Genomic DNA, 13,711 nt, shown 5'->3' with positions numbered 1-13,711 from the left:
GTTGAGAACCTTCCTAGGAGTGGCCGGTCGAGCAAAATTACCCCAAGAGCACAGTGATGACTCATCCAAGAGGTCACAAAAGACCCCACAACAACATCCAAACAACTGCAGGCCTTATTTGCCTCAGTTAAGGTCAGTGTTCATAACACCATAAAAAAGAGACTGGGCAAAAAGACTCGTCTCAATTTTGCCAGAAAACATCTTGATGATCAACAAGACTTTTGGGAAAATACTCTGTGGACTGACGAGACAAAAGTTAAACTTTTTGAAAGGTGTGTGTCCCATTACGTCTGGTGTAAAAGTAACACTGCATTTCAGAAAAAGAACATCATACCAACAGTAAAATATAGTGGTGGTAGTATGTCTGGGGCTGTTTTGCTGCTTCAGGCCCTGGAAGACTTGCTGTGATAAATGGAACCATGAATTCAGCTGTTTACCAAAAAATCCTAAGGGAAAATGTCCGGCCATCAGTTCGTGACCTCAAGCTGAAGCGAACTTAGGTTCTGCAGCAGGACAAAATTCCAAAACACACCAGCAAGTCCACCTCTGAATGGCTGAAGAAAAACAAAATTAACACTTTCGGAGTCCTGACCTGAATCCTATTGAGATACTGTGGCATGAACTTGAATATAACCCTCCAATGTGGCTGAATTACAACAATTCCGCATAGATGAGTGGACTAAAATTCTTCCACAGCGCTGTAACAGACTCACTGCAAGTTATCAAAAACGCTTGATTGCAGTTGTTGCTGCTAAGGGTGGCCCATCCAGTTATTAGGTTCAGGGGGCAAACACTTTCACACAGGGCCATGTAGTTTTGGATTTTGTTTGCCCTCGATAATAAAAACCTTCATTTAAAAACTGCATGTTGTGTTCACTTGTGTTATTTTTTACTAATATTTAAATTACTTTGATGATCTGAAACATTAGTGTGAAACATGCAAAAAAATAAGAACTCGGGAATGGGCAAACAAGAAAAGATATTTAATTCCGTTCATGAGTTATTGCCATTTTGTCAAAATAGCCACACCTACTTTGAACATTTTGGTGAGCCTTTGCGATGGTGAGTTAAAAGTTCAAAGTTTTTTGAAAACTTTAAACAATCCCTGTCCACTGGACATTGCAGACAGTTTGTGCGTACACATTGGACTTCAATATCTACGAAGGTAGATCATTAGCAGCACTGAGCCCTGAGTCTGACTGAATACCACAAGCGTGTTCCTTTTTTTCCCCTTGTGTGCTCACTTGCTAAGCTGAATTGCCAACTGGAGGTCTCTTTGTCGCTGATGAGCTCCATATCAGGAACTAGACATTTTGGGAATGTTTGAGATTTGGCCACCAGATGCCGCCACTGGGCCCCCTACTCTTTACTGAAAACCGGGCAAAAAAATCTACATCATATATCGGGTATCGGCTGCCCGGATTTCAGTGGTACCTTGACCTACGAGTTTAATTCGTTCCGTGGACGAGCTCGTATCTCAATTTGAGGTGATATCACTGAGTGATATTACTATCACTATTGTACACTACGTATCCTTAAACTTTTAATTTTGTACTTTTTCTTCTTTGCTTATCTTAATTTTCATCACAATCTTCGCTTTCTGGCTTCGCTTTGCCATCTAGCAGCGGCGTCTCGATCTCGTACCTCAATTTTTTGCTCGCGTAACAAAGGAAAAAAAAACAACTAAGTGACCGCTTGTACCTCAGAAAACTCGTACATTAATGCACTCGTAAAGTTTTAAATATTACATGTTGTAAATGTAAAAATTCCATTTGTTGATAAAGCCTGATTTCTGTTACGGTAATTCTGCATTTTCAGAAGAATAACTTCAGACCAGATTGCAGCAGAAAACCAGTGTTACACGTTTGTTTGATTAATCTAATATTTTTTTTTATATTTGTAGCAGGGAATTTATACATTTTAAAGTTTGTGCATGCTCTCTTCTTATTGATAGAGAATACATGCTTATCATGGATGATAAGCCTGTAACCACGGCATGCTGTCCTGACCTTCCAGAACCAATAGAGTAAGCTACAAAAGTATGTTGAATGGAAATACTATTTACACTGTACAAAATTCATTTTTTACTCTGTGGAAGCAAAGCAATTTAATAGCTTGTGACATTATTTTCAATTCTGGACCAATTTGTTAAAACCGTGTCAACAGATTCAACATTGTGAAGTACAATGTGTGCAATGGGGCAAGCAAAGGATTCATGTCTCAAACTATGAATTTAACAGCATGTCAAATCAAATCAAATTTAATTTGTCACATACACACATACAGAGTACAACATGCAGTGAAATGCTTTGTACGACTATCCAACATTTAAGTATAAATAAAAAGTATAAACTTTAGAAGATATATGAAAATATATGTATATACATTAATGAGTATGGCAGAAATTGGAAGTATAAATGTTCTCTGATAATCACACATTAGAATAGACCCTTGATACAGGTGGACCAAGTCAGGAACTTCTCACTTTGCTGATGAGCTGCCTAAAGTATTGCCCCGTTTCTGATGGACCTCGGCGTAGCCGCTACCTGGTTTAACAATTCAGTAGCTATGTATTAATTATTATTATTATTAAAATTTGTTTGTATTTAATGCATAAACTTTTAATTAAACTTTGTGTAAACAAACTCGTTCAGTATTTGATTTGGCTTCAGATTAGATTAGATTAGATTAAACTTTAGATTAGATTACACATGTACAAGTACAAGCCAACGAAATGCAGTTTGGGTCTAACCAGAGTGAATAGCAGCAAGTGCAGGATATAGTGTTTACATGATTTACATAAATTAAATTAAATGGTATTATAGGACTATAAACAGTAATTTACAGATGTGTATGTACTATAAACATAATATACAGATGAGTATATATGTACTATGAATTTTTTATTTCTAATACAGCTGTTAGGGAGAATTAGTATTTCTTGGCAGGAAAAAAAATATTCCCATGTCTGTGGAGGACCCATTTTCATTCAAAAGACCTGGTAAACCAAAATGTAGTGGAAGTGCTGCAAGAGGTATTGTATTAGAGGTAAGGTTACTAAAATATGTAAGATAATTCATTGCTGCTTTTAAGTATTTAACAAATGTTGAACACATAACATGAATTCCTCAACTGCAAGGTGACAGTCACTTGATCCTGACCTGCAAAAAGATAGATTTCTGTGTAAATGGATTTAACAGACACATTCATACAATGTGACTTTTGTAGTTGTAGTAATTTATTTTAAACAAGCCTATTATTGGATCAATAATGAAAAGTGCATTTTTACAGATATGACTTGCTGAATTGTGTGGTAGATGCTACTGTTCATTTGTTAACCTCCCAGGGCACAGTGCAAGTCTACAGTGCCAAATCCTGTTTTGGAAGGAGAACTGAAACAGGCACTGATTTTCTATGCTGCCATTGAAGTGACCTTCATTTGTGAGATCCCCCTAAAAAACTGAGCCCTACAACACACACAAAAAAAACAGATCCAAAAAATAGTTTTAGTCTTGTATCAATTAGTATCATTTACTCTTGTATAAATAAATACTACAATGTACAAGTTGTAATAATATTACTAAGGCTTTAAACAAAAGTTCACTTTTCTGACTCGGTCAAATGTTTAGGAATATAAAATGAACACAAACCTTAATTCACCAAAGCTGTTCTACTAAGATTCGATGCACAGATTGCTAACTGATGGACTATAATGATTTATTCATAAACATAGTGCCGATACAGAACAGAATTGTCTTTGAAACATACCTGCGTTTTTCAAGAGTGTTATAGAGACAGCAAACTCAACTTACGCCATGATTTGCTTGCAGCATCTCCAAAACCACTGCATCTGCATGTCTTTCCTCAAAGTAGCGTTGAATTAATTACATTTTCTTTGTTATTTTATTTAAGTTGCAAAAAAAAAAAGTTTAAAGTGAACGCAAATCTCTTCTTCTTCTGTTCTTGGCACACCATCTTTACGGTGCGTTATTCCGCCACCTACTGGATTGGAGTATAGAGCGCAACTTGATTAGAAGCAATGAAAAAAAAAGGTTCCATCGCAAAACTCCATACGTGGATAAGAAACATTTAGGTCGAAGACCTCCTGTGTATCTTGAGTGACGGATGTCTTGTCCAATAGAAGGATACAAATACAAGCTATACTTCCCTCTAACGGTTTGTCTGAAATGTTTTCAGATTTGTTCATTTAGTTTTATATTTGTTTTTGTGTCAATAATTTCTTTTTCTTTTTTATTGCAGTTGTGTGTTCTGATTTGTCTTCTCGGCCAACACACACAAGTCCAATTCAAGGAAGACCCATATATTTATAAGACTTGCTGCTGTTTTGTTGCCAGATACCACACCTTTAGAGATCTTGTTTGGTCACAGCTGATTTTGCAGCCTACAAAGTATAAGGTATGTTTAAATGTACAGTATGTGGATGTTACTTTGACATGTACCACCTACCTAAATATTGTTGCAGACCAAGTGCATGACGCCAGTTGTTACCCTCTTTTAACATCTGGTAAGAATGTTTGTGCCTCTATGTGTGTATCTACTGTCTGTGTGTAACTACTTTGATGTTACTTACATTAATAAAAGCAGATAACTATGTTTTTCTTCTTGTCATTTTGTGTCTCTGGGCCACTTTTAATTCTAAAATGCATGTTAAAAATTAAAACATTGTCCTTCCATCTTAAAATTTGTTGTTACTAAATAAGAACTAATATTAAGAAAAATAAAGTTTTGCACAATTATTTGTGATGTTTTGTAAAATGTCCATGTAAGTAAAACAGCTCTCTGAAACAGCCAGTGAGTTCGTGCCAGATGAATCATTAGAGCATTTTTTTGGATAAATTCTCATAACAACCCTCCAAAATTCAGTGAAAATCCTTACAATACCAGTAAACCGAGGCTAAATATATAATTGGCCAGGTGCATGGATACTTCTGGAATTGTAAAGTACTTCTGGGATTATTATTTTGCTGGAATTAAAAAGCTATTCATAAGAACCTGATTGCACAGTAATCTATCGGATATCTGAAAAAAAAATTTGATAACTTGATGGGCTCTTTTAAAGTACTGTATACCAATAGTTAATTTTATAATCCTATACTTTTACAGGAATCGCACACTACATGCACAAAAACTAATAAACACATGTAATGTTTAATATAATAACAAATAGATCAAAATAAACTATAAAAACAAAAAATTTATTGTATACTGCATTCAAACCATCCCTTGCTAGCTTGAAATTCCTCTGAATCTGCTGATGTCCCTGGTTGTGGTTCTACTTGTACCTTCTGCTTTATTTCCTTCACCTTTAGACACGATTTTGTAGTACAGTTGTCGTGCCTTTTCTCGTATGATGTTGCTGTCCAAGGTAATATTTTTCTTACTAGAGTCCTCGATCCACAACGACAAAGCAGCTTCCATCTTCACAAAATATTTATTTTGTACTTTTGTAAAAAAAAAAAAAAATTGCACTTTGCCTGAAGCGGGCCGACACGGTAATACAGATTTTTGCTTCTTTCTTAAAAATATAGCATACTGTGCTCTCATTCACCCCAGTAATGGTGGCCAACAGCAGCAAAACTGTTGCTGTGAAGCATGTGCAGAAGTTCAATCTTCTCTTGAAAAATCGTTGTCCTCCTCTTCTGCCGCTTAGTTTCGTTACCAGAAGCTGTTGATGATGCACATTTTGGGGCCATTTTACGCTACAGTACAGATACTGTATAAATCCACTACAGTTATACAGTACAGATTAGATAAAACCAACACGTTATATCCGCAATAGTCAGAGTGTTTTGTTCCATATGAGAACCCGTGATATTGCCGATTTGTGATGTCCGATCCGCGATATATCGAGGAATTACTGTACATCAAAAACATAAACTGCGGTGCACAAAATGGTAGCAGGTGCTATGGCCTGAGGAGTAAAAATCTGAAATATTTGGCTGTAACTGGAGGCGGTTTGTTTGCCAAAGAGCAGTCTGCAGGCCACAGTGAAGCATAGTGGAGGTTCCCTGCAAGTTTGGGGCTGCATTTCTAGAGTTGGAGAGTTGATCAGAAACAATGGTGTCTTCAGCATTACAGACACTATTGTTTCTAAACAAATACAGGTAAATACTTTTCCATTATGCAATACCCTCAATTTAATTAGAATCCAATCCAATTAGCACTATTTGAGCATGTTCATTCTCAGGAACGACTGATAAATTGATGGAGGCGTGGATTGAGCTGACAGTGATTGGCATTCCTAATACCAAATTCATAATCACAAATAGTACACAGTACTCATCAGAAATACATTATTCACAATCTATTTTAATTATGTTTATAATAAACAAAAACTTCGTGCCACTAAATGCCATAATAGCTGCAGTAATAATCACTATAAACTAGAGGGTCTTTCAAGCAATTTCACAGGGGAAATAAACACTTTTTAATTTTAATATTTTTTTTTTTTTATGCATTGAAATCATTCTCATGGCTGGATTGAAAGCGGTCACAAAGATGTAATGGACTTTACAAGAAAGCATGTCGAACAAAACACAAAGGTCACTGTTGTCAAACTGGGAACCAAAGTTGGAAAAGAAAACTTTGTGTGTTCCCAATGAAATGACAATCATGTAGGGGATGTTTTATAAATAGTTATATTTGTGCTAAAAAGCATTACATATATTGTGTAAGAGGACTTTATAGACAGTCTGTGAAGTACAGTGCCAGTAATACAGATATGTAATAGCATAGGAAAGAAAAAAATGAGTGTAATAAATATCAATTTGAATAAAATCTCTAATGTACTTAGGTCCTCCACAACTCTGCCCAGAATAAAGGTTACTAAAAACAGATCTTATAGATAGAATAGCTCTGTGTATAGCAGAGGTGGGAAGTAACAAAGTATAAATACTTCGTTAATGCACTTAATTAGATTTTTCTCGTATCAGTACTTTACTTCACTATTTATTTTTTTAACTTTTAACTTTTTTCACTTATTGCATTTTTTTACACAGATATCTGCACTTTCTACTTCTTACATTTTCAAAGTTTGCTTCTTTAGTTTTAAACTATTGGTGACAAAATATTTTTTTTTTTTTCGTTTCACTGCATGTGACCCACAAACCTATTTCCTGTCCTACTCTTTCAATCTACCACTGGTGTATCATTTCCTGGTTATCACACACCACAGATGTAGGCTAGTTAATGAAGCTAACAAATGAGCAAAGCAGTTAGCAACAAGAAGTATGGGGATAACGTGGATGAGGCAGAGGGAGTCAGTGATGTAAACATAACTGAGGTCAGAGACATTAATCACCTGATCATCATCATCTTTGTGCTGCTTGTGTTTAATATATTGGTTGTTCAGCCTGGATACATTCATTAGGTAACAAAATGTTAAATGGTTTAAATTCTGTCTGTTAAAATTAACTCTTTATTAACACAAATTCATTTTAACATCACTAATTTGATTAACACGTGATTAATGAAGTGCGCATTTGTTTGACCATTTTTATTAAAAACAGAAATACATAAATATTTCTTAACCACTGAGCTACCACTTACATGAATGTGATATTATCAAGTAAAAACAAAAATAAATTGTACTCTTAGAATCAATGTATAACTTGTACTTAAATATGCCATATTTCTATTTAATTTGCATTCATGCTCCAAATGTTAATGAAATGACAAATGTATTAATTAGCCACAGCAGTCATAAGTCATATGGGAATGAAGACAACTCTCCTCTTTTATTGATTGGCTGGAGGAGAAGCTGTCAATCTAGCAATGTAGCTGAGCATACTGCATACTATAATTCTAAAATCATCTAAATTAGTTTTTCTCCAATTTTTTCTCCAGATTATGGGCTACTCTATTGAGGGCATGAGTATGACTTTATACCATGATGCAGGTGTTTTTTCTCTGACTTTTTTTAATCGGATGGGGCAAAATTTTTAAATGTGCTAGTGAGGATAGTGCCTATGTTGTTTTGTCAAGATCATTAACAGAATTTAGGGGTTTAGTTAGATGTTGAGACAGATCAGTCAAGGTTACATTTACATTTGTGGCATTTAGCAGACTCCCTTGTCCAGAGCGACGTACAAAAATGCTTTGAGTCTCTATCAATGAATAAATATACGCTGGTACGCTAGATTACAAACTTAAGTTAAATCATCCTACAACTCTGTTGAGAGGGTTTTTTTTCATAAAAAAAGTGTTTCATGAAGAGGTAGGGCTTCACCTGTATTGTGGCTTCCTTACGAGCTCCAGTGGTATGTGGCCAAAGGTGAAATTGATATTCGAAACAGATGTGACCAATATCCAAAAGTGACTGTCTATCAAATGTTTTACTCGCACAACAGAAACACGTAAGCATGCAGGAGAATAGTGTATAAATAAGCACAAATACATCAAATCTGGAGAGATGCTAAGATGATGCTAATTATATATATATATATATATATATATATATATATATATATATATATATATATATATATATATATATATATATATATATATATATATATATATATATATAAACTTTAAAATTAACGTTAATAACGCAAAATTAAAACCTTCAATGCAACACACATTTATTTACGACGTCCCTTCTTTACTCAGATATAAAACATAAAAAAACCTCCAGCAAAACATTCTTTTCAACCACTAAACCTTTGTTTTAACGATGCGCCAAGTCTTAAATCAGGCACCAAAATCCGCCATGATGCACACATCTGGAAATTAAAACCGTCCATGTTGAAACATAGCAAATGTTCCGTTTGGTGTCCTGATGATTTACGTATTTTAAAACACCATATGTGCTGTTCTTAAAAATATAATATGTATTTTTGCTTATTCATTTAATGGATGGTTTGATTTAACACATGTTTAAAGTTGAAAAGCACAGTGTTATATACAATAATACAAGTTTTCATATTTATATTTTGTTTACATATTGTATTTTTTTTTCTGTTATACTTAGTAAAAAATAACTAGGAAAAGAATGCTTTGGAACTTTATTTGCGTGTTTGCTATCTGTCTAATGGATCAATAGCCACATTCTTTTAGAGCAGAATACAATAATTATTTTAAAACATTTACAAGAATATTTTGTCTTCATGCTGTTTGTATTATTAGTATGGTTTGACTAATAATAATAATTATAATAATAATAATAGTAATAATAATAATAATAATAATAATAAAGCATCAATAAATAGTCAAATGTTTTATTTTTAAACATTTATTGTTGGTATACAATTGTTTCTGCAGTCAAAAAAAAAAAAGCAAGCAGCAGGATATAATGCAGTACTAAAATTGAAGCAATTGTTTAAAACCTGTGTGCAGGAATCAATAAGGAACCAAATCTAACATTATGTAACAAAACTGTAACATTGCAACATTAAACATTATTTTTCGCATTTTCAAAGTAACATTGTGGTATCATTGCATGGCACTGCATATGTGTGATTGTCCCAAACTGGAGTCAAAATGTTTGAATGATGTCACTCCTAAAACTCACATATCTAAAAGTCAAGAAAGAGAGAGAAAACAATAGACATAAACCTCTTTACAAAGAAATTACACAAGTATAGTTAAGTTTAGTAAAAACAGGAAAAAACATAGAGTGCTTTCGTGATTGTCAAAAATGTGGAATGATGTAACACCTCTCTGAAATAGTAAAAACAGATAAAGTAATAAAGTTACAACTCAGCATGGAAAGCTTTTTATTATTTTGATTACATTGGCACAAATTAAATTAAATTAAATTAAATTAATGGAAATATTAAATGTAATATTTTCATTCATTAGACCCTATTTGGTTAATACAGATGTGTATGTAATGTGTGTGTTTTACATTTCATTTTCTAAAGATATAACCTACTTAACTGTTCTGCTTATTTCAGCATACTTTAACAAATGTATTCATTCCTTCCATTATTCATTCACTCCCTCGATATGTGGAATTGCCAGGATTTTTTCCTTTTAAGAGAAGTTCTTGAAGCTGGACATAAGACTCTAAAGAATCCATATTGCTAGTGTTAGCCGCTAGACACTTCTTGGATAGCAGCTAACGCTAGCGCTATGGTTTCTTTACTGTTTTCATGCAAAGGCAAAACAAATAAAACAGCATTTTGCTTTTTGCTGTTAAATTTCTATGTAAATTTACAGGATTTATTTTACAGTATACCTAAGGAAAATCCCACATGTCTTCTTAGTCATACGTGCATGTAGCTATTATTAATAAAATAGGCACCACAAATTTGGGCCAGTAATAAAACTTAGGAATGTGGTCCCCTGGTGGTCTAGTGGTTAAGATGCAGCGCTGCGACCCGGGTTCGATTCCCGGTCAGGGAACCATCCCCAGCCACTTTCAGTGCCGGTCCCAAGCCCGGATAAATTGGGGAGGGTTGCGTTAGGAAGGGCATCCAGCGTAAAACATGTGCCAAATCAAACGTGCGGAGGATCCGCTGTGGCGACCCCTAACGGGAGAAGCCGAAAGAATAAAACTTAGGAACGACTACGTTGCTTTTTTATTATTTTAATCACATGATTCTTTTATTGGACTGTATTGTTTATGGCTAAAAATGTTTCATTTTTAAATATTTGCTTGATTGCTTTCTTAACATCAGTTTGATGCTCAATTTTCTGGCCTATTTTCCAATAGCAAACTTATTAATCTGTGTTCCAGTATGTCATTTATAAAATTGTATGTTATATTGTTAAATAGTATATAATTAAAGATGTTAATGTAATTCCCATGATATTGGATTCTAAGATCATTAATCAGAGAATTTCTCATGCTCTGAGATTTACTAGTTTTCCAGATCTCTATACCGTATTTTTAGCAATGTATACTATTTTTGCTGCCAGGTTTGTTACTGTATGAGGATCAAGGGGTCAGTAAGAGACAACAGGTGTTACTACAGTGTAGACTGGAGCATGTGACATATCTATCATAATATCTTTGAGACACAATATGAGGTTACTTAAACACAAAGAGAAAAATGGAAGTTATTATATGGGCCAAAGGATTGTAAAACATAGAGTCATGTTTTGCTTCTTTTGAACTTTAGCTATAAAATGATCATTTTTCTGTGAACAATTTTCCAACCAGAAATTTTCTATTACCTGAAACTTAGTTATTAGGTCAGGAAACTGCTATGAATTGTTTATTTACAGACCTGTTCACACAGTGTGTTATATGAATCATTATTCTAAGGCTTCATCTACATTAATATGGATTCATTTGAAAATACATCTGTAAATAGCTTGTGGACAGAGCAAACAGGAGATGGTGATGGGTTTTCGCCAAAAAGAATTTCATCACATACAAAAAAAAAGGTTTTTTTCAAATATGGAGCTTTTCAAAAGGAAATTTTGCCATTCTTACATTTTTACACGTGTAATATTGAGATGTAAGGATTTTTATACACGTGCGGAAAAATGTTAAAAAATGCAAGTGTCGACAGGGAGCTATTTAAAATCTATCCAGATGTATGTGAAAGTAGTCTTAGTCAATTGCAATTTAGAATTTTGTAATGTTATATGCATCTTTCCCATCCCATATCCCTTTTTTCTTTGACTGAACTGACTTGACTGAACTTGACTTTTGACTGAAGTTTTATTCTTGTTTGACCCAACTTCTGCTTTAACTGAAAAAGACAAGAACAGTTTAGTTTTTACATGTCTTCTATATTAAATGTGTGTCGCTAGCAATCATAACGGAATATTTAACTGTAGGGGAAGTGGAAAGAGGAAGCCACAACATGGCGCAGGCAATGCAGCTCGTCTTCTTTCTGTACTTGTTGACCTCAGTTGAAGGTAAAGTAATTTTTTTCTATAAATCTTTCTAACTGAAGAGGGTAAAGTATTTAATGTTAATTACAGTTTGATGTAGTAGAAAAAGTGTAAAAAAAAAAAACAAAAAAAAAACTACTATACATCATGAAAAATAGCTAGTGTTGAAGTTGCCAAATTTCTTGAGCCTATTTTCTGTCAATGATAATAGTAGCTGGGAAATAATAACTAAATGTGTAAATGTGATCTCTTACCACACAATTTACAGTAGTACCAATATACACATCATACATGACATTTACTGTAAGATTTTCTATTGTTAAGTGCTGCAAAATAAGACTGTTAAGTGGTCTTATTTAATTTCGGTTTACAAAAACTTTTGCTTTCCATTGCTTCCCTTTCACAATTCACTGTTAGTGTGTAGGATAGTGTCAGGGTGTGTTACCTTTCAGTACAGTAAGGCTGCTGACATTGAATAGTTTTACACAAATTGTCACATCCTTTGGCATGGCCACATCTAGTAAGTAATGGTTACATTTGCTTATGTCCCTGACAGTGAATGGTCTCGATTTTTTTTGTTGTCTCTGTTTAAATACTTGTTATTATACAGTATGTCAAATTAAGGATTTATTTCACATGCAAAAGATAAATCACATTTGTTTTTTGTTCATGTCATGCCTATGGTTATTTGTTGCCTTCTTATTTAAGCTTTGTACATTCTCTTAATTAATGGACATGATTCATAAATAAATAATAAAAAGATCTGCTGTTATAAATTGTATGCATGCCTTATAAAAAGCAGTACCTGATTCTAAATATTTTTTATCAATTATTACTGTTCTAGTATTTGGGATACAGCCTCTGACTTTTGCTGAATGCAGGAACAAGCACTTTTATCATTAAATCACTGAATCTTGTCTACATGCCTGAAGAGCCTTCCGAAAGTCATCATTATTGTTGGTATACAATTGTTTCTGCAGTCAAAAAAAAAAAAGCAAGCAGCAGGATATAATGCAGTACTAAAATTGAAGCAATTGTTTAAAACCTGTGTGCAGGAATCAATAAGGAACCAAATCTAACATTATGTAACAAAACTGTAACATTGCAACATTAAACATTATTTTTCGCATTTTCAAAGTAACATTGTGGTATCATTGCATGGCACTGCATATGTGTGATTGTCCCAAACTGGAGTCAAAATGTTTGAATGATGTCACTCCTAAAACTCACATATCTGAAAGTCAAGAAAGAGAGAGAAAACAATAGACATAAACCTCTTTACAAAGAAATTACACAAGTATAGTTAAGTTTAGTAAAAACAGGAAAAAACATAGAGTGCTTTCGTGATTGTCAAAAATGTGGAATGATGTAACACCTCTCTGAAATAGTAAAAACAGATAAAGTAATAAAGTTACAACTCAGCATGGAAAGCTTTTTATTATTTTGATTACATTGGCACAAATTAAATTAAATTAAATTAAATTAATGGAAATATTAAATGTAATATTTTCATTCATTAGACCCTATTTGGTTAATACAGATGTGTATGTAATGTGTGTGTTTTACATTTCATTTTCTAAAGATATAACCTACTTAACTGTTCTGCTTATTTCAGCATACTTTAACAAATGTATTCATTCCTTCCATTATTCATTCACTCCCTCGATATGTGGAATTGCCAGGATTTTTTCCTTTTAAGAGAAGTTCTTGAAGCTGGACATAAGACTCTAAAGAATCCATATTGCTAGTGTTAGCCGCTAGACACTTCTTGGATAGCAGCTAACGCTAGCGCTATGGTTTCTTTACTGTTTTCATGCAAAGGCAAAACAAATAAAACAGCATTTTGCTTTTTGCTGTTAAATTTCTATGTAAATTTACAGGATTTATTTTACAGTATACC

General features: G+C 33.7%; 2 long non-coding RNA genes across 3 annotated transcripts; one reads left to right on the top strand and one right to left on the bottom strand.

Moving 5' to 3' along the window:
* Positions 1-2,244: 2,244 nt before the first annotated feature.
* On the bottom strand, positions 2,245-3,959 carry LOC310717430. Its single transcript, XR_014530839.1, has 2 exons — positions 3,813-3,959; positions 2,245-3,467 (listed from the first exon to the last, which is right to left on the bottom strand). It is a non-coding gene; the product is annotated as an uncharacterized lncRNA (long non-coding RNA).
* A 64-nt stretch (positions 3,960-4,023) lies between these two features.
* On the top strand, positions 4,024-12,762 carry LOC310717778. Of its 2 annotated transcripts, XR_014530900.1 has the most exons (4): positions 4,024-4,176; positions 4,261-4,416; positions 11,755-11,835; positions 12,656-12,762. It is a non-coding gene; the product is annotated as an uncharacterized lncRNA (long non-coding RNA). The 2 variants fall into 2 exon arrangements; XR_014530901.1 differs by lacking the exon at positions 12,656-12,762 and having other exon boundaries at positions 11,755-12,103.
* The last annotated feature ends 949 nt before the right edge of the window (positions 12,763-13,711 follow it).

The sequence above is a fragment of the Silurus aristotelis genome, assembly GCF_946808225.1.
Source record: "Silurus aristotelis genome assembly, chromosome: 22".
Taxonomy (NCBI): domain Eukaryota; kingdom Metazoa; phylum Chordata; class Actinopteri; order Siluriformes; family Siluridae; genus Silurus; species Silurus aristotelis.
The sequence above is the reverse complement of the archived record's forward strand: the minus strand, read 5'-3'. Positions and strand labels throughout refer to the sequence as shown.